Source organism: Brassica rapa, unplaced genomic scaffold (genome assembly GCF_000309985.2).
Source record: "Brassica rapa cultivar Chiifu-401-42 unplaced genomic scaffold, CAAS_Brap_v3.01 Scaffold0325, whole genome shotgun sequence".
Classification (NCBI taxonomy): Eukaryota; Viridiplantae; Streptophyta; class Magnoliopsida; order Brassicales; family Brassicaceae; genus Brassica; species Brassica rapa.
In genome coordinates, this window is record NW_022610268.1 from 37,196 (window position 1) to 55,479 (window position 18,284).

Genomic DNA, 18,284 nt, shown 5'->3' on the forward strand with positions numbered 1-18,284 from the left:
AACCTATCTGAATCATGGATCTAATAAATGAACTACTCAGACATAGCAAAGCAATTCATGACAATGAAGAAATGAAAATTCATAGTATAGATGAAAAAAAATGAAAACAAGGAGTTCCAATCACAAGTGATCTTCTCTCCAAAACTCTCTCTTCTCTCTCAAAGTAAAACTGTAACAAAAAACACTCAAAGTAAAACTGTAACAAAAAGCTCTCCTGCCGTCAAAACACTTAGGCAGTATATAATCTACTAGGTTAAAAACTCGTCAGGGCATTATCGTAATTTAGCTTGACCTTGGGCTTTAAGTCCGCTGGATCCAAAATGTCGCGTGTCCAATGTCTCGATCGATATTAATCTTCATCTGTTGAGGCATCTCTTGGTGTCGATCGACAGCACTGGATGCACATCGATTGATTGTTCTTCCTCTCGTCGACCTCTACATGGTCAGCTCGGGTGAAATGTCCTTTAAGCTCTAAAATGCTCCAAAGTCATTGTTGGGGTCAAAATCGGTCACAACGGAATCAATGCCTGAAAGTCCGTAAAAATCAGCATGAACGTTTTTACGAAAAAGTAATCTTCGTAAAGATATCTTTACAACGAGCCTTGCGGTAAAATCTTGTTCAAATCTCAATCGAACCAATAAATACCGATTGTCCGAAGGAAACAGACATGTATCCAATTCGGCCGCGGACAAGCTCGAGGTTGGCAATCGGACCACGAACAAGCCAAGCTCGATCGATACGCGGCGACCAAGCATGCACACAGCTCGGTCGCTACGTAGCGACCGAGCGTCCGTCCCGCTCGGTCGCTATGTAGCGACCGAGCTCAGCCAAGCTCGGTCGCTACGTAGCGACCGAGCGTGCGTTCTGTTCGGTCATTACGTAGCGACCGAACTCTTCCGAAACGTCGATACGACACCAATTCATGCATTCTCGTCTATCCTACGATGCTATCTCTCGAAGACCATAGCAAACTCAGTTCATGTCTTCCGACCATTCTAAGACATCAATCAAACTTTGCAGTAAAAACCGCGGAAAGTTCGTTCTTTATCGAAAGAAGTCGTAATAAACGTTTCGAGTCGGAAGACGGCCCAAAGGGACCTAAGACAAGACTCGAGGCCAAACTTACGATTTCTTAACCAAAAGCCCATAAACCGTATGACGGTTTACGCTTGGCGCGCAAGGAAGGATAAATGTCAAGTTTCCGCGGATAAATACGAAATTTTGAGGATAAATACGAAGATCGGAAAAAATGGAATATCTCCATTTTATGCTATGACGGCTTAAGGGCAGAAGAGTAAAAGCGTAAACCGACCTTGGAGCTAATATATAGGAAGTCCAAGGCGAGAGGCATGGGGAGAACTTTTTAGATTCGGAATTCTCTGCACTTAGAAACTTTAGGCTTTATTCTCGACAAGTTCGGTTTCTATGACTGGCACTCAATTACTAGACAAACTCGCCCAGGCAGTTCGATCTCTTGTCCAGCTCTATCAATTGAACTACGTTCGGCTTGATCCTCGAAAGGGGTACGTAGGCAGCCTTTAACAAGGTTCAGTCCGAAACCAATCAAAAACCTTTTATGTATCTTTTTCGTCTTTTGTTATCGAGCTGCGACTCAACTAGGTTTGAGCTTTTAGGCCGCTAGAACTAAGTAACTCGCTGACAGCCTTTGCGGCCAAAGCTTTCATGATCTCTTGTAATGATCGCAACGCTCTTACGCGGACTCGAAATAAGATCTACTGTTTTCTCTAAACTCGTTTGTTATCTTTTCATGATTTCCGCATATATTCGGTCACTTGTCGTTGGCTCTCGCAGAGATCCGGGACCTCTGGGAAATTAGGGTTTTCCTAGTTTCCTTATTTAAACGGAAATCGACAATGCGAATTTCGGTTCCCAGAGTTTGGCGCTAGAAGGAGGGGGGGTTACGGATTACTCTTACTCATGGCCACAAAACGCTTGATCGGAACAATGTTTGGATATATGAAAGACAAACTCACAGCACTGACTGCTCCTATGGTTAAAGCTTACGCAAACACCGCATTGTTCAATAAAATCGAAAACTTAGTCGCGACCTTCCGCCACAGGAAGAGCACTAAAACATGCCCGCGATTTCTCTTTCTAAACATAAAGGGAAACGATAAATCTTATCAAACCCCGTAAGTTTGGCTCATTACCGGACAAAATAAATCTCGATGCGTAAGGGTTTTACCAAAACACTTTTTCCGAAAATATTTCGGAAGGATAAAACTTGTTCTCCCAAAAACCGCTGAAAAACCCCGAGGTTAATCGCGGAAAAAGGAAACACAACAAAACGATTACACAGCTCGGTCGCTACGTAGCGACCGAGCATACACACTGCTCGGTCGCTACATAGGGATCGAGCACGCACACTGCTCGGTCGCTATGTAGCGACCGAGCACGTACACTGCTCGGTCGCTACGTAGCGACCGGGCACGCACACTGCTCGGTCGCTACGTAGCGACCGGGCACGCACACTGCTCGGTCGCTACGTAGCGACCAAGCACGCACACGTAGCGACCGAGCATACACACTGCTCGGTCGCTACGTAGCGATTGAGCACGCACACGCTGCTCGGTCGCTACGTAGCGACCGAGCACACACACGGCTCGGTCGCTGTGGGAACCGAAATTCACACTATCGATTTCCGTTTAAATTAGGAAACTAGGAAAACCCTAATTTCCCAGAGGACCCGGATATCTGTTAATTACCACACGTCAAGCAATCAGAACACGAGAATAACAACGATAAAAATAAGAAATCGAAAAGAGAGCAAAGTAGATCTTATTCCGAATCTGCGTATGAGCGTTACAACAAGGTATAAGCCTGGGCTCGAGAGCTGTCGGCGAGATTCCTAGTTCTAGCAACCCTAAGACGGCTAAACCTAATTGAGTCGCAGCTCGAAATAACAAAAGCGGAAAATTGCCTAAATTGCTCTAAGTGCTAAATTGCTCCTAGGTCGGTTTACGCTTTTACTCTTCTGCCCTTAAGCCGTCCTAGCATAAAAATGGAGATATTCCATTTTTCCCGATCTTCACAATTATCTTCAAAACTTCCGTATTTATCCGCGGAAACTTGACATTTATTCTTCCTTGTGGGCCAAGCGTAAACCATGCTGTGGTTTACGGGCTTTTGGTTAGGAAGATCGTAGGATGGGCTTCGAATCGTGTTTTAGGTCCCTTTGGGCCGTCTTCCGACTCGACACGTTTACTACGAGTTTTCCGCGGTTTCTAATCCGCGAAGTTTGATAGATGAATTAGAATAGCGGGAACACATGGACTGAGCTTGCTACGGTCTTCGGGAGATAGCATTCGAAGGTTTGATGAGAATGCATGGACTGGTGTCGTATCGATGTTCGGAAAGGTTCAATCGCTACACAGCGACCGAACGTTGTCTCGAGCCCGGTCGCTACGTAGCGACCGAGTGAGTCGAGTGCTCGGTCGCTACGTAGCGACCGAGCGGGACGATCGCTCGGTCGCTACGTAGCGACCGAGCGGGATGATCGCTCGGTCGCTACGTAGCGACCGAGCTTTGGCTCGAGCTCGGTCGCTGCGTAGCGACCGAGCGGGACGATCGCTCGGTCGTTACGTAGCGACCGAGCTTGGCTGAGCTTGGTCGCTACGTAGCGACCGAGCGGGACGATCGCTCGGTCGCTACGTAGCGACCTATTTCGAGCTTTTCGTCGGACATCTCGATTCTTTCTTCCGTAAAGCTTTTTCATAAGAAAGAGTCTATTTCGAAAAATACTCTTCGAAGAAATTCTTATTTTCCTCCTCGGACGTTTTGAATGTTAAATTTGTCGTAACCGTTTTTGACCCCAACAGTTAGCCCCCCTGCCCGTTAGAGTTTTGACTCTAGCGGGCGGATAGATGACTTTGACAAGGTTAAGTGTATTGGACGAAATTTACATTTAAAATTCCGCGGAAAAAAGTTGTCGAGACGACATTCCGAACCCATACTTCTATAAGTAGTGAGCTCTTGTCATTCATTTTCTTCACACCTTCCCTCCTTCATTCCTTCAAAAACCTCTCTAGTTTCATAACTTTTCTCTCAACATGTCTTCCTCCCAAGGTGATAAGAATGATTCCGACGTCGAGATGGGTGAGGCCACTTCTCCGGCTCCGATTCCAACTTCTCCGGCGGAAGTGCCGGCTTGTGTTGCCGGTCATCTTTCTTTCCGAGAGAAACTAGTTCGTCGTCAAGCCGAGAGAGAACTAGCTCAAACTGGCTCCGAGTTTCCGTCTTCTTCCGCGCAGGTCGTTGCCCCGTGTCATGGGACCGACGTCGCGGCTCCTCTCCAGGAAGTCCTACCTGCGGGATCTTCCACGACTCCGATCCTCGTCGAGGACAAAGAGAAAGCCGCTGACTCTATGCCTCCGCCTCCAGCCAGAAAAGAAATCGTTCTGGCATTGCGTGCTCCTAGCGCTGTCCTGGCTACTCAGCCTAAGAGTCGGAGGAGGAAACTTGCCAAGAGCGGTGACGGGGAGACTTCGCAGCGAGGTGGGTCGAGCCTAGCGTCGGGACTTCGCGGAAAGGTTTGTTTCTTGTTTGAATTCTCAATCGTCTTTCGTGCATTCTTTTCAGGGACTTAGTCTAACCAGTTTTTACCGTTCGCAGTTCATATCGTTGATCGATGGGATGATCAGCGAATGTGGTTCTGAGACCAGTCGCCTTTCCGGGGAGTTGGTGGAGCTTCAGGGCAGATGGTCCGAATCCGAGGCTATGTTGACGGCTGTCGAGGACTCTCACTCTGCGAAAGTGTCGAAGCTCGAGGTTGCGATAGGAGAGCTTGAGAGGGACCTTGGGAAGACGGCGAGTTCCTTGCTTAAGGAAAAGAAGGCCAGGAAGGCCAAATCCCCGGAGATGCGTCGACTCCAGCGTCAGATCGAGAGTGATGCTGGACTAGCGCACCGCGGGATTCAAGAGGCTACGGATGCCCTTCGCGCGGAGTTTCAAGCTCGCTTGGCGAAGATTTCTGCTTCCCTGGGTTCCCTCGAGTGTATCCGGAGCAGGGATTTCGCTTTGGCGACGATTGAGGGCGGGATGGCCGTAGTTCGGTCGTTCCAAAGTGAGACTCCCCCGACCTTGGAGGCCGAAGAGGCCCGGTTGTCCGGCTGCAAGGGAGATATGGCGGCCGAGGATGGAGATTTCGATCTTATCCTGGCCGACCTGAAATCCGCGTGCTTCCTTCCGACGTGTTCAGAAGACCCAGAGGGGAAAGACCCGATGGTCGGAGAGAACGGAAGTGACGCGGCTCCAGGCTCGGACGAGGCAGCGGGTGAAGAGGGGGCGTAAGTTCTGAGGGTGACTTTGGTTAGATCTCTTGCGAGAGATTTTTTTTATGTTTTTATGTTTCGGCCTTGAACAGCTTTGAATCCCTGCCGCTCCGCGGCTTTCTTTTTATGGTATGATAATCGGATAACGCTTTTTATGAATTTGTGAATAGTGGGGAGGAAGATGATGAGTTGTCGTCTCATATCCTTCTTCGATTGCGAAATGTTTTATTCGAGACCTGTTTCGAGAGTTCTTCCGCGAGATGTGAACTCTACGGGGGTGCTGAAGGTATCAAACGTAAACATAGAGGCATGGTTTAAGAATCTCCTATCTTTCGATATCATGCCTTTGAGATATTAGAGACCAGTGCGTTGGGTTTAGGGCAAGACCTAGGTTTACTTTCGGTTTAAGGATTGTGCGGTGACTAACCGGCTATCGTTTTTCCTGTCGCGATTTCTTCCTGATTCGTATCGATGTAAAGTCCGCGAAAAGTTCTCGGCTTATATGACTTGTTTGATACGAATCGAGCATCTCTCCGGAGACCGGAAGTGCTAGACCAAAATTTCGGATTTCTTTTATAGCGCTATTATCCTTGTGTCGGATGTAAGAGAGTCATCTCCGTGAGATGTCTATGTCTGTTTAGGACGTTTGTGAGTTCGATGTGATCAGCATCGGACTTGGTGGCGTGTGCCGTTGTTTTGATTATTTTGCGCAAAATAAATGTTAATGTGTGCATGTATGTGTCTTTTTGCGGAGATTTCGTTTGCTCGGAAGAAACCAACTTTGAGGCATTTTTTGCGACGTCTCGCGATGCTAAAGGTTGATTCTCCCAAGCGGCCGACTGATTTCCGAAGACCTCGTTGCGATTTCGCGGGTGAGGATGTTTTGATAAGTCGAAAACACCAAAAGTGTGGTAAGAAATTTTTCGATTTTTTGGGAGTATACGAGTATACGTACCCACTCCCCCCCCCCCATTTTTTAATGAGGGGGGACAGCTGAATTTGCCTTTCGGCAAACTGCCTACGTACTCCTTGCGGAGATCAAGTCGTCTCAAAGTTCAGTGATTGCGAGTTGGTTTGTTTAGTGATAGTATTTTTGGAGATGCATCGCATTCCAGGTTCTAGGGATTTTTATGCCCTGCATGTAGGCTATTTCGTAAGAACCTGGTCGGACGACTTCTTCGATTTTATAGGGACCTTCGCAGTTTTCTCCGAGTTTTCCCGCGTTTCGTTCAGCGGTGTTTTGGAAGACTTTGCGAAGGACCAGATCTCCCTGATTGAACCTACGATTCCGTACGTTGGAATTATAGTATCTCGCAGCGGCGTGCTGGTAGTTTTGAATTCGGATGAGCGCTGGATCCCGGCGTTCGTTAATGAGGTCGAGGTCGTCCAAGAGCATAGCATTGTTGAGTTCCTCTCGTTCAGGTAAGAACCTTCTTCGAACACCGGGAAATTCTACTTCTGCGGGAATCATGCACTCCGTGCCGTATACCAGGGCGAAGGGAGTTTCTCCCGTTGCTCGCCTTGGGGTGGTACGGTGAGACCAGAGGACTCCCTCGAGTTCGTCGGCCCATCTATCTTTTTTGGCCTCCAAGCGTTTCTTCAGTCCGTCGAGAATGGTCTTGTTGATTGTTTCAGCCTGTCCGTTGCACTGCGGATATCTGGGAGTTGACTTGTTGAGTCGTATCTTCCATTTTTTGCAGAATGCCTCGAATCGGGTGGAAATGAATTGAGACCCGTTATCGGTTACGATTTCGTAATGAACTCCATGCCTACAGATGATGTTTCTCCATACGAAATTCTCGACTTGGACGTCTTTTATACTTGCGTACGAGTCCGCCTCTACCCATTTTGAAAAAAAATCGGTAAGGACTAGAAGGAAGCGCTTTTGCTTTGAATTATGCAGAGGTCCGACAATATCCATGGCCCAGCGCATAAAGGGATAAGGCGATGTGATGGAGGAAAGAACTTCGGCCGGTTGTCGGATAGTTGGCGCATGCCGTTGGCATTTTTCGCATTTTCGTGCGAATTTCTCACAATCTCCGATCATTGTTGGCCAATAGTATTCGTGGCGTTTGATTTTCACGGCTAGTGATCTTCCGCCGGAATGGTTGCCGCATGAGCCGGAATGTATTTCCTCCATTACTTTCCTCGCCTTTTCTCCTTCCAGGCACGTCAGGAGTGGTCCGGAGAATCTCCATTTGTAGATTTCACCGTCCACTGTCACGTAGCGTGCGGCCTGTGTTTGGATCTTGCGAGCTGCCCATTTTTCGTCGGGCAGTTGCCCGTCGATAATGTAGTCTCGAATCGCCTGAAGCCATGGGGTATCACAGCCGTAATCAGATTGCTCTGATGGTGGTGGTACCGTAATTTCTTCTTCCTCGTCGTCTTGACCCTCTATGAGATTGGCAACAACTGGTGGTCCGATACTCGGATGTTCGATGAATTCGACCAGAATTACCCTTTTGAGTCCTGGATCGGAACTTGATGCTAAGGCCGCGAGGGCGTCCGCCTGGACATTCTCGGAACGGGGGATCCGGGTAAGGGCGAAGCAGTCGAAGTCTTGAGCTAGACCCTGGACCAGTTTGAGGTACGCGTTTTTCATCTAGAGCTGCGATGATACGAGATTGCCAGAAGAATTCCGCTGAATCCTGACTTCGCGTATCTTTGCTGGAGGTCTTTTTCTCCGCTTTCTTAGGAGTAATTTCGAGGATCGGTCTCTTTCGTTTTAGTTCCGCGGCGAAACAAACCTGCGAAACTCTTGGATTTCCCCAGATTACCTCGACTCCGTTAGGGGTCGGGAACTTGAGACAAAGATGGTAGGTTGATGGGATTGCGCGCATGGTGTTCAGCCATGGCGTCCCCATGATAACGTTGTAAGATGCGGGGCGGTCAACGACTAGAAACTCTGTGATGTTCGTCACGGTTCCGGCTTTGACAGCGAGTCTAATCGATCCATAGGCCATGGTCGTTTCCCCTGAAAGTCCTAGCAGTGGGCTTGGGTATTTCACGATCTCGGATTGACTGATCCCCATCTTTTCAAGAGTGTCTTTGAAGATGATATCGGCCGAGCTTCCGGTATCGATTAGTACTCTAGCGACGTCGATATCTCGAATCGTCAACTCGATAACAAGGAGATCGTTTCGAGGTTTGGCTCGATCGATCGTTTCTCCCCCCTTGAATGAGATGACGTTCGCGCACGTCGAATCTCGCATATCGTTCCTGATCGTTGAGTGGCTTTTGCGGGTTAGATTGATCCGTAAGTCCCCCTCCTTCTAGCGCCAAACTGTGGGAACCGAAATTCACACTGTCGATTTCCGTTTAAATTAGGAAACTAGGAAAACCCTAATTTCCCAGAGGACCCGGATATCTGTTAATTACCACACGTCAAGCAATCAGAACACGAGAATAACAACGATAAAAATAAGAAATCGAAAAGAGAGCAAAGTAGATCTTATTCCGAATCTGCGTATGAGCGTTACAACAAGGTATAAGCCTGGGCTCGAGAGCTGTCGGCGAGATTCCTAGTTCTAGCAACCCTAAGACGGCTAAACCTAATTGAGTCGCAGCTCGAAATAACAAAAACGGAAAATTGCCTAAATTGCTCTAAGTGCTAAGTTTGCTCTGAAAAAGTTCTCTCCTCTGCTCCTCGCCTAGGACTCCTTTTACTCTTCTGCCCTTAAGCCGTCATAGCATAAAAATGGAGATATTCCATTTTTCCCGATCTTCACAATTATCTTCAAAACTTCCGTATTTATCCGCGGAAACTTGACATTTATCCTTCCTTGTGGGCCAAGCGTAAACCATGCTGTGGTTTACGGGCTTTTGGTTAGGAAAATCGTAGGATGGGCTTCGAATCGTGTTTTAGGTCCCTTTGGGCCGTCTTCCGACTCTACACGTTTACTAAGAGTTTTCCGCGGTTTCTAATCCGCGAAGTTTGATCGATGAATTAGAATAGCGGGAAACATGGACTGAGCTTGCTACGGTCTTCGGGAGATAGCATTCGAAGGTTTGACGAGAATGCATGGACTGGTGTCGTATCGATGTTCAGAAAGGTTCAATCGCTACACAGCGACCAAACTTTGGCTCAAGCCCGGTCGCTACGTAGCGACCGAGTTAGACGAGTGCTCGGTCGCTACGTAGCGACCGAGCTTTGGCTTGAGCTCGGTCGCTACGTAGCGACCGAGCTTTGGCTCGAGCTCGGTCGCTATGTAGCGACCGAGCGGGACGATCGCTCGGTCGCTACGTAGCGACCGAGCTTTGGCTCGAGCTCAGTCGCTACGTAGCGACCGAGCGGGACGATCGCTCGGTCGCTACGTAGCGACCGAGCTTGGCTGAGCTTGGTCGCTACGTAGCGACCGAGCGGGACGAACGCTCGGTCGCTACGTAGCGACCTGTTTCGAGCTTTTCCTCGGACATCTCGATTCTTTCTTCCGTAAAGCTTTTTCGTAAGAAAGATTCTATTTCGAAAAATACTCTTCGGAGAAATTCTTATTTTCCTCCTCGGACGTTTTGAATGTTAAATTTGTCGTAACCGTTTTTGACCCCAACAGTCGCTACGTAGCGACCGAGCGTACACACTGCTCGGTCGCTACGTACACGCACACGCTGCTCGGTCGCTACGTAGCGACCGAGCACGCACACTGCTCGGTTGCTACGTAGCGACCGAGCACACACACTGCTCGGTCGCTACATAGCGACCAAGCACGCACACCGCTCGGTCGCTACGTAGTGACCAAGCTCAAGCCAACTCACCACTCGCTACATGGCGACCTGTAAGGGCTCAGAAAGGTCCTCCTTTGGGTTCTCTTTTGAATCCACATCAAAACGCTTTTCGTTTCGTCTCAATCGGAGTTTCCGTTGAGATTTTATGACGAAAACAAGTAGGACTCTTCTTGGCTTGCTTCCACTCGCTACGTAGCGACCTGTCAGACTGTCAGTCGCTACGTAGCGACCTGTAAGGCCTCATAAAGGTTCTCCTTTGGGTTCTCTTTTGAATCCTCGTTGAAACGCTTTTCGTTTCGTCTCAATCGGAGTTTCCGTTGAGATTTTACGTGGAAAACAAGTAGGACTCTTCTCGGCTTGCTTCCACTCGCTACGTAGCGACCTGTCAGACTGTCAGTCGCTACTTAGCGACCTGTAAGGCCTCAGAAAGGTCCTACTTTGGGTTGTCTTTTGAATCCTTGTCGAATTGCTTTTCGTTTCGTCTCAATCGAAGTATCCGTTGAAATTTTACGACGAAAACAAGTAGGACTCTTCTCGGCTTGCTTCCACTCGCTACGTAGCGACCTGTCAGACTGTCAGTCGCTACGTAGCGACCTGTAAGGCCTCAGAAAGGTCCTCCTTTGGGTTGTCTTTTGAATCCTCATCGAAACGCTTTTCGTTTCGTCTCAATCGGAGTTTCGGTGGAGATTTTACGACAAAAACAAGTAGGACTCTTCTTAAACTCCTTGGCTTGTTCCTGCTCGCCCTACCTCCATCTCTGCGTTCACTTTCGAATCTCGATCGATACGTCTCTTGTTTCTATCGGAGTTACCATTGAAACTTTACGATAAAAAAAAAAAAACCCGCAAAGACTTGTTTTCTCGCATGGATTCAGGTTAATCGTATAAAACGGCAACGCTTAACTTAACATCTTAGCCGCCTTAACTATACGATTATGTTGAACCTTTTTACGAAAATCGACGTCTTATCTAAGGAGAAGATAACAGTCAAGTTCGGAAGATAAATGTCAAGTTTCAAAGGATAAACACCAATATCGGAAATGGCGAACATACACGAGAAGAGGAAAGGGAAATGAGAAAGCAAAACTGAGAAAAGACAAAACTGTATCTTTGAGAGGATTAAGATCTTGCAAACCGATCTAAACTCTCCGAAAGTCGAGGAACGATCGCCGCGCATATCAAGCTCGCTTCCTAAAGAGAGAAAAAGTTAGAGACATGAACGTCGTCTTAAAACCAATTCGTTTCTGGCAATTTTCTCGGAACCGACATATCCCAAGTCGTCAACGTGGAAACAACCAAATCACAGTCCAAGCGTCATCTATAAATCGTCTCGAATTATCGATCATTCCAAACATCAGAAGAGGAAACGTACACAACCCTTCAAAGTATCGTTTCAACCGTTTTCTTTCGTAAAAAAAAAAAAAAAGGGGAGTAGGTACGTATACTATACTCGTATACTCCCAAACTTCAAAATCTTCCGCAAATCGTCAAAAATAGGCAAACGACAATCTTAATATTCGTCTAAACGCTAGCAACATATTCAGACGATCATGAACATAATCTCAAAAACTATATATCATTTCTTGTCGCAATCATGCGTACAGAAAACTTGTACCAATATCAAACTGAAACTCGACGATTAGCCAAAGTATTGAAGCCTTTTCCGGCTTCAGAAAGCCAGTTTCGTTTTAAAAAAATTTTCTACGAGAAATCTTCAGTCATCAAAGCATTTCTTTCAGTTTCCGTTGTACCAAGTAAGTCACGGAAAAGCATCGAAAACATTTGCGACGAAGAAAACTCGAGAATAGATGTAGCATTGTGCACATTAAAAGGAGCACTTTTCTCCCGATGGTTAGCTAGATTCACCTCTGGTTGACCAATTCGTTCAAGAAACGAATGTGTCATGAGAATCCTCTCGAAAAACCTACAAAAAACGTTCTGCGACTAGATCGTATTGAAATAAACTTCGGTAACACTCCATGAGTAACTCCAAGCAACTTTCACCTAAGAGCAAAATTACAGCGGGAACGCTTCTCGTAAAACCCGCAGAAACAATGCTACTTTGACATATGTATACATATCACTGATTTACGACATTCGTAAAGTCAGTTATATGATATGATAAATTATCGTATAGCTCATAGTCGGAAATCATATGATAAATTCTTCGTAACGAAACTAAGTCCTAACAACCAAACGGTTAACGGAAAATCTAAACTTTTCGACAATCGACCAAGTTTGATACATTCCACAATTCACTTTAAGCCCGCTATATTTTACCCATAATACGCGGCATCTAAGGAAAAATTCGTAAGAAAGCTTCTAGAGCTATACAAAACATCCTCAAAAATGCACGAAATAGATCTCGGAAGGCCAACACTCCAAAAAACATTATGAAGGAAAACGCTTCTTCCCATGGATAAATTTACGCTACACCTCAATCCTAATTCCTCGATCGAAAATCAAATTATTAGCATCCAAACAGGAACAACAATTTTTTCTACGAACATCCGTAGTCAAACAAGAACGTTTCTCAAACGCAGGGCTAAGACTAAACCCTTGCAACATCGCGAAACATCTTAAAGCCCGCGAACATTTCAAGCCCGAAACGCGGCATACGAAAGAATAACAAATCTTCAGCATCGCGAGACGTCGCAGACGCCTGATAATGATATGATAATGATTAATGTTTTTGAGAGATATTGAGTTATATCGTCGGGCTTCGGCTCGAGGGGTATAACATGATTGTGATACATTGATGTTGTGTTGCATATACTTATGTCATTGCATTATATTGTTTGGGCCTCGGCTCAGATAATATAACATTTTTGATCATATCTTAACGGGGAAACCCGTAAATCCACGGACTTGATCCGTGAGAGTCCTACACTCGGGTGGAGTGTCGTGAGAGTCATTGGTGTCCACTCGAGGCCCGTGCCTTGTCCGGGGCCTTATCAAAATTAGTTCCGGGCAGGACACGAAGACACGTGTGATAGCGCTAGCTACCCTCGACCGTGTAGCTGCATGTCGATGCGGCAAGTGGGTTATCCGGGCCATCGGCTTTTTAGACTTTGTGTTTAGAGTCAATGGGCGCAAGAAGGGACGTGTTATGGACTTCGTATCGAGATAGGAACCAATGGCGAGAGGCAGTCCTCGATGATCGATAATGATCTAACCACTTGTGAAGAGTGGATGCTGGTTTACATGATTGCTTTATTTTTGCATTGCATATTTATTAATATAATTGATCCTTGTTGCTTAATGTTTGATGCATAATGGGGGGATAAATAATTGTTAGGAAACCCGACTCACTGAGAAAAATAGTTGCTCATTAGACTCTTTGTTTTGCTGGTAACCCGTAGTAGTAGGTTCCATTTGGGATCGGAGGAGCACAAAGCTGTTGGTGTAGATTTGCTACCTTTTGCAAACATGTACGTTTTGTAATATGAAATATATGGTTTTGTACATCGGCCAAGCATGTATAAATTTTGATGTGGTTGAACTTAAAGTATATATGAATAAAAAAAAGGGTTTGTGAAATGCTTGGATTCCATATGATACTAGTCCTAGTCCAGGACGAACTAACTAACGGTTTCAAACTCGGGTTGAAAAGCCTTAACTTGGAATCGCTAGGAAACCCGTTCTTGGACATATGATCTTAGGATTTCGGATCTGATCTGGGAACCTCGGATCAAATGTTTGGACACGTGGTAGTAGTATCTTCGATCTGGTTAGAGTTCTTTAGTTCGTCGTGCATGTTCTTGTTTGATTGGTGCATGGCAAACTAATTAACTTTTATTTATTCCGGATCGGGGGTGTTACAACGAAGGTTGTATCAGAGCATGGTTCACTTTGCTCACTTGGGAACCTGTTTTCAATAATTAATCGAGTCAAAGGTGTCGCAAAAGGTAGAATAGGAAACCAACATGCTCCTTTGTTAGATAAGTTGAGATTAGTACTTACCCTGGGTTGTACTGCAGTATGTTTCCAAGACGTATAAGGAGTGAGGAGCCAATGATGACACCATCAAGATATGGAAAACGTAATTCTGAAAACCTTAGAGTCTATTCAAACCTTGAGGTAACAGATGATTTTGCGATAGCACAAGGAAATAACCATTGCTATGAACACGAACATGAGTCGACCGGGAGAAATCCGACGGATTTACATATGGGCTATGAGCAAGAAGAACGATATGAGGATCTGAGGGAGAGGAATCAAGCACCTGATATGTATGGATCAAGGCGGAATTATGCAACAACACATAATCCAAGGCAAAATGAATCTGAGTTCATGCACCGGGAAAGGACGCCCGAGCCACGTTGCAGGCAAGAACAGAGGACAGCTGGGAGTTCTGATCCTCTTATAGTATTAGTACAAGGCTTGCCAGATAGACTTGATCATAGAACCGGTGAATCATCAGAGCGAAGTCCAGCCTCCCCTCCTGATTACCTGAAGATGGTCACAATAATGAAGAAATTTGGAACCGTTAGATATCCTGGAGGAACAGATCCCTTTGAAGCGTACACATGGCTTAGGAATTTGGAGTAAAACTTTCGGGCCATCCACTGCCCTGATAATTTCAAGAAGGATGTGGCAGTATACTACTTGACCAAAGATGCTTCTGATTGGTGGGATAACGTGGAAGAATACTATATGGGAAGAGAGACGACTGGAAAGATTTTAAAACAGAATTTGAACGGAAATACTTCCCACCTGAAGCAAAAGACAGGCTGGAGATTCAATTCTTGGAGTTAACTCAAGGCAACCGGAAAGTCAGGGAGTATGAGGCAGAATTTACAAAGCTAAGGAAATATTCTCCTTATGGAGCAAGGAATGAAGGTGCACTAATTCAAAGGTTTATAAGAGGATTGCGAGCGGATTTGGCTAGCCGACTGCAAGTAGTGATGTTTCATAGCCTTTATGAATTGGCAGAGATAGCAGTAAATGTTGAAGAAGGTATGGAAAAGGAGCAAGCCATGATGAAGCATGCAGAGCCATCTCGCAGAACCGAAGGGCTAGGAGTACGAAGAATGAATAATAAAGGACAATTTAATCGAGGGAGAGGCCGAGGAAGAAGGAATGACAGACGGTTTATGAATGGCCCAGATGTGTGTTACACTTGTGGTGGTACAGGACATTTTTCTAGCAGTTGTCCTTATAGTCAGGGAAGAAAAGCCCCTGATTATATTACTTGCTTCTCGTGTGGTGAGAAAGGGCATTATGCCAACAGTTGTCCCCATAAGAGACAAGTTACGCTTCCAGCACCACCCACTAGACTAGCGATTGAACCAGCCCCGAAGCGCCAGGCAGTTGGAAAGCAAGTGAATGCTTTAGAGTTAGGAAAACTCGAACCACAACAGCCCCATCAGGGACTGATCACAGGTAAGTAGGGTTTTAACTCATTGCTTGTTTGTGTGAATTTGATGCATGCAATATAAAATGTGAAATAAATATTGTTTAGGAACATTGTGTGTTGGTGGAGTTTATGTGCATGTTTTAAGGGAACCTTTACTAGAGTAAAGGTAGGTGTTTCAGTTAGAACCCCTGGGAACCATAACCTTTGTGCCGATAGTTGTGTACTTGGGATTCCAATCTATGTGGGATCAACAGTATATCTGGCAGACCTGCTAGTTGTTCCTTTAGGACAACACGAAGTGATTTTGGGCATGGACTGGCTGTCGAGATACTACGCACAGTTGGATTGTGGTCGAGGAAGAATTACACTTGAAGAAAGCGGACAACCATCAACGACATACTATGGAATATGTCCAAGCGCTGGAGTGTCACTTGTATCTGCCTTAAGAGTTGAGAAAGATTTGATCGAGGGCGAGGTTTATCTTGTAACTCTAACTACCCTTGGAGGAGAATTGAATGAAGGGACAAAGTTGGAAGAGATAGCAGTAGTAAAAGAATACCAGGATGTATTCCAGCCATTGGAAGGATTGCCCCCACCACGAAGTGATCCTTTCACCATTACATTAGAGCCGGGAGCAGCCCCAATAGCTAAGGTACCTTATCGAATGGCTCCAGCTGAGCTTGCTGAATTAAAGAAGCAGTTGGAAGATTTGATAGAAAAAGGATTTATCAGACCGAGTTCTTCACCATGGGGAGCACAGTCTTATTTGTAAAGAAGAAAGACGGTACCATGCAGTTATGCATCGATTATAGAGGGATTAACAATGTTACAGTAAAGGACAAGTATCCCTTGCCAAGGATCGATGAATTGTTGGATCAGCTTCATGGGGCAAGCTGGTTCTCAAAGATAGATTTGGCATCGGGATATCATCAAATCCCAATATCAGAGTCCGAAATCATGAAGACGTCTTTTAGGACCCGGTATGGCCACTATGAATTTGTGGTAATGCCTTTTGGTCTTACTAATGTGTCGGCTGCTTTCATGCGCTTGATGAATGATTTATTTCGTGATTACTTGGATAAATTTGTAATCATCTTTATTGATGATATACTTATTTATTCCAAGAGTAAAGAGGAACATGCAGAGCACCTCCAAAAGGTGTTAGAGTGATTAAGAAGCCATAAGTTGTTCGCCAAGTTTAGTAAATGTAGTTTCTGGAAAAGGGAGATTGGATTCCTTGGTCATCGAGTGTCAGAGAAGGGAGTTGCAGTAGATCCTGAAAAGGTTAAAGTAGTTAAGGACTGGCCACGCCCTACCAGCGCTACCGAGGTTCGAAGCTTTCTAGGATTGGCTGGGTATTATCGAAAGTTTGTGAGGAACTTTTCCATCATGGCCAAACCCTTGACAGGATGGGGGGACGATGATTTGTGACACCCAGGCAGACGTGCCCTCGGCCAGAAGGCTTGGGGCACAACTTGCGTTCAAAGACTCGATGGTTCACGGGATTCTGCAATTCACACCAAGTAACACATTTTGCTACGTTCTTCATCGATGCGAGAGCCGAGATATCCGTTGCCGAGAGTCATTTTAGACTTTACATTGCAGCACTGCTTCCGAACAAACACCGTCTCCGGGTTGGTGAAAGCAGGCTGTTTAGTTGCATTTTCCTTGACACTTTTTGTGATGGGGTTTGGGTGTTATCCGGAAGCTATGCGTACGATCCAACCAAAATTGAAGTCTTGGGCATGGATGAACGCATAACCACTGAATCGGCAGGCACAGTAAGAAACCGGCCTACCGAAAGTGATGTTTCATCGTTCTCAGGTAGTTCTGTTTCCAGAGTACGACAATGATCCTTCTGCAGGTTCACCTATGGAAACCTTGTTACGACTTCTCCTTCCTCTAAATGAAAAGGTTTAGTGTACTTCCCGCGACGTCGCATACGGCAAACCACCCACGTCGCCGCGATCCGAACACTTCACCGGATCAGTCAATCGGTAGGAGCGATGGGCGTTGTGTACAAAGGGCAGGGACGTAGTCAACGCGAGCTGATGACTCGCTCTTACTAGGAATTCCTCGTTGAAGACCAACAATTGCAATGATCTATCCCCATCAGGATGAAATTTCAAAGATTACCCGGGCCTGTCGGCCAAGGTGTGAACTCGTTGAATACATCAGTGTAGCGCGCGTGCGGCCCAGAATATCTAAGGGAATCACAGACCTGTTATTGCCTCAAACTTCCTTGTCCTAAACGGCCATAGTCCCTCTAAGAAGCCGGCCGTGAAGGGATGCCTCCACGTAGCTAGTTAGCAGGCTGAAGTCTCGTTCGTTAACAGAATTAACCGGACAAATCGCTCCACCAACTAAGAACGGCCATGCACCACAACCCATAGAATCAAGAAAGAGCTCTCAGTCTGTCAATCCTTACTATGTCTGGACCTGGTAAGTTTCCCCGTGTTGAGTCAAATTAAGCCGCAGGCTCCACTCCTGGTGGTGCCCTTCCGTCAATTCCTTTAAGTTTCAGCCTTGCAACCACACTCCCCCCGAAACCCAAAAACTTTGATTTCTCATAAGGTGCCAGCAGAGTCCTAAAAGCAACATCCGCTGATCCCTGGTCGGCATCGTTTATGGTTGAGACTAGGACGGTATCTGATAGTCTTCGAGCCCCCAACTTTCGTTCTTGATTAATGAAAACATCATTGGCAAATGCTTTCGCAGTTGTTCCCCTTTCATAAATCCAAGAATTTCACCTTTGACTATGAAATACGAATGCCCCCGACTGTAACACCCCCGGACCGTACCAGGCCGGACTAACCCGGTACGTCCTGGGAGCGCCACAAGTATAGCTCACCGTACCTGTTCGACCAAGAATCAAGAACAAGTCAAGACTCTCGACCAATCCGTTCCAGTTT

General features: G+C 46.1%; 1 non-coding gene across 1 annotated transcript; it reads right to left on the minus strand.

Annotated features, from left to right (window-relative positions):
• Positions 1 to 16,800: 16,800 nt before the first annotated feature.
• Positions 16,801 to 16,956, minus strand: LOC117130071. The gene has a single exon (XR_004453538.1). It is a non-coding gene; the product is annotated as a 5.8S ribosomal RNA (ribosomal RNA).
• Positions 16,957 to 18,284: the final 1,328 nt, after the last annotated feature.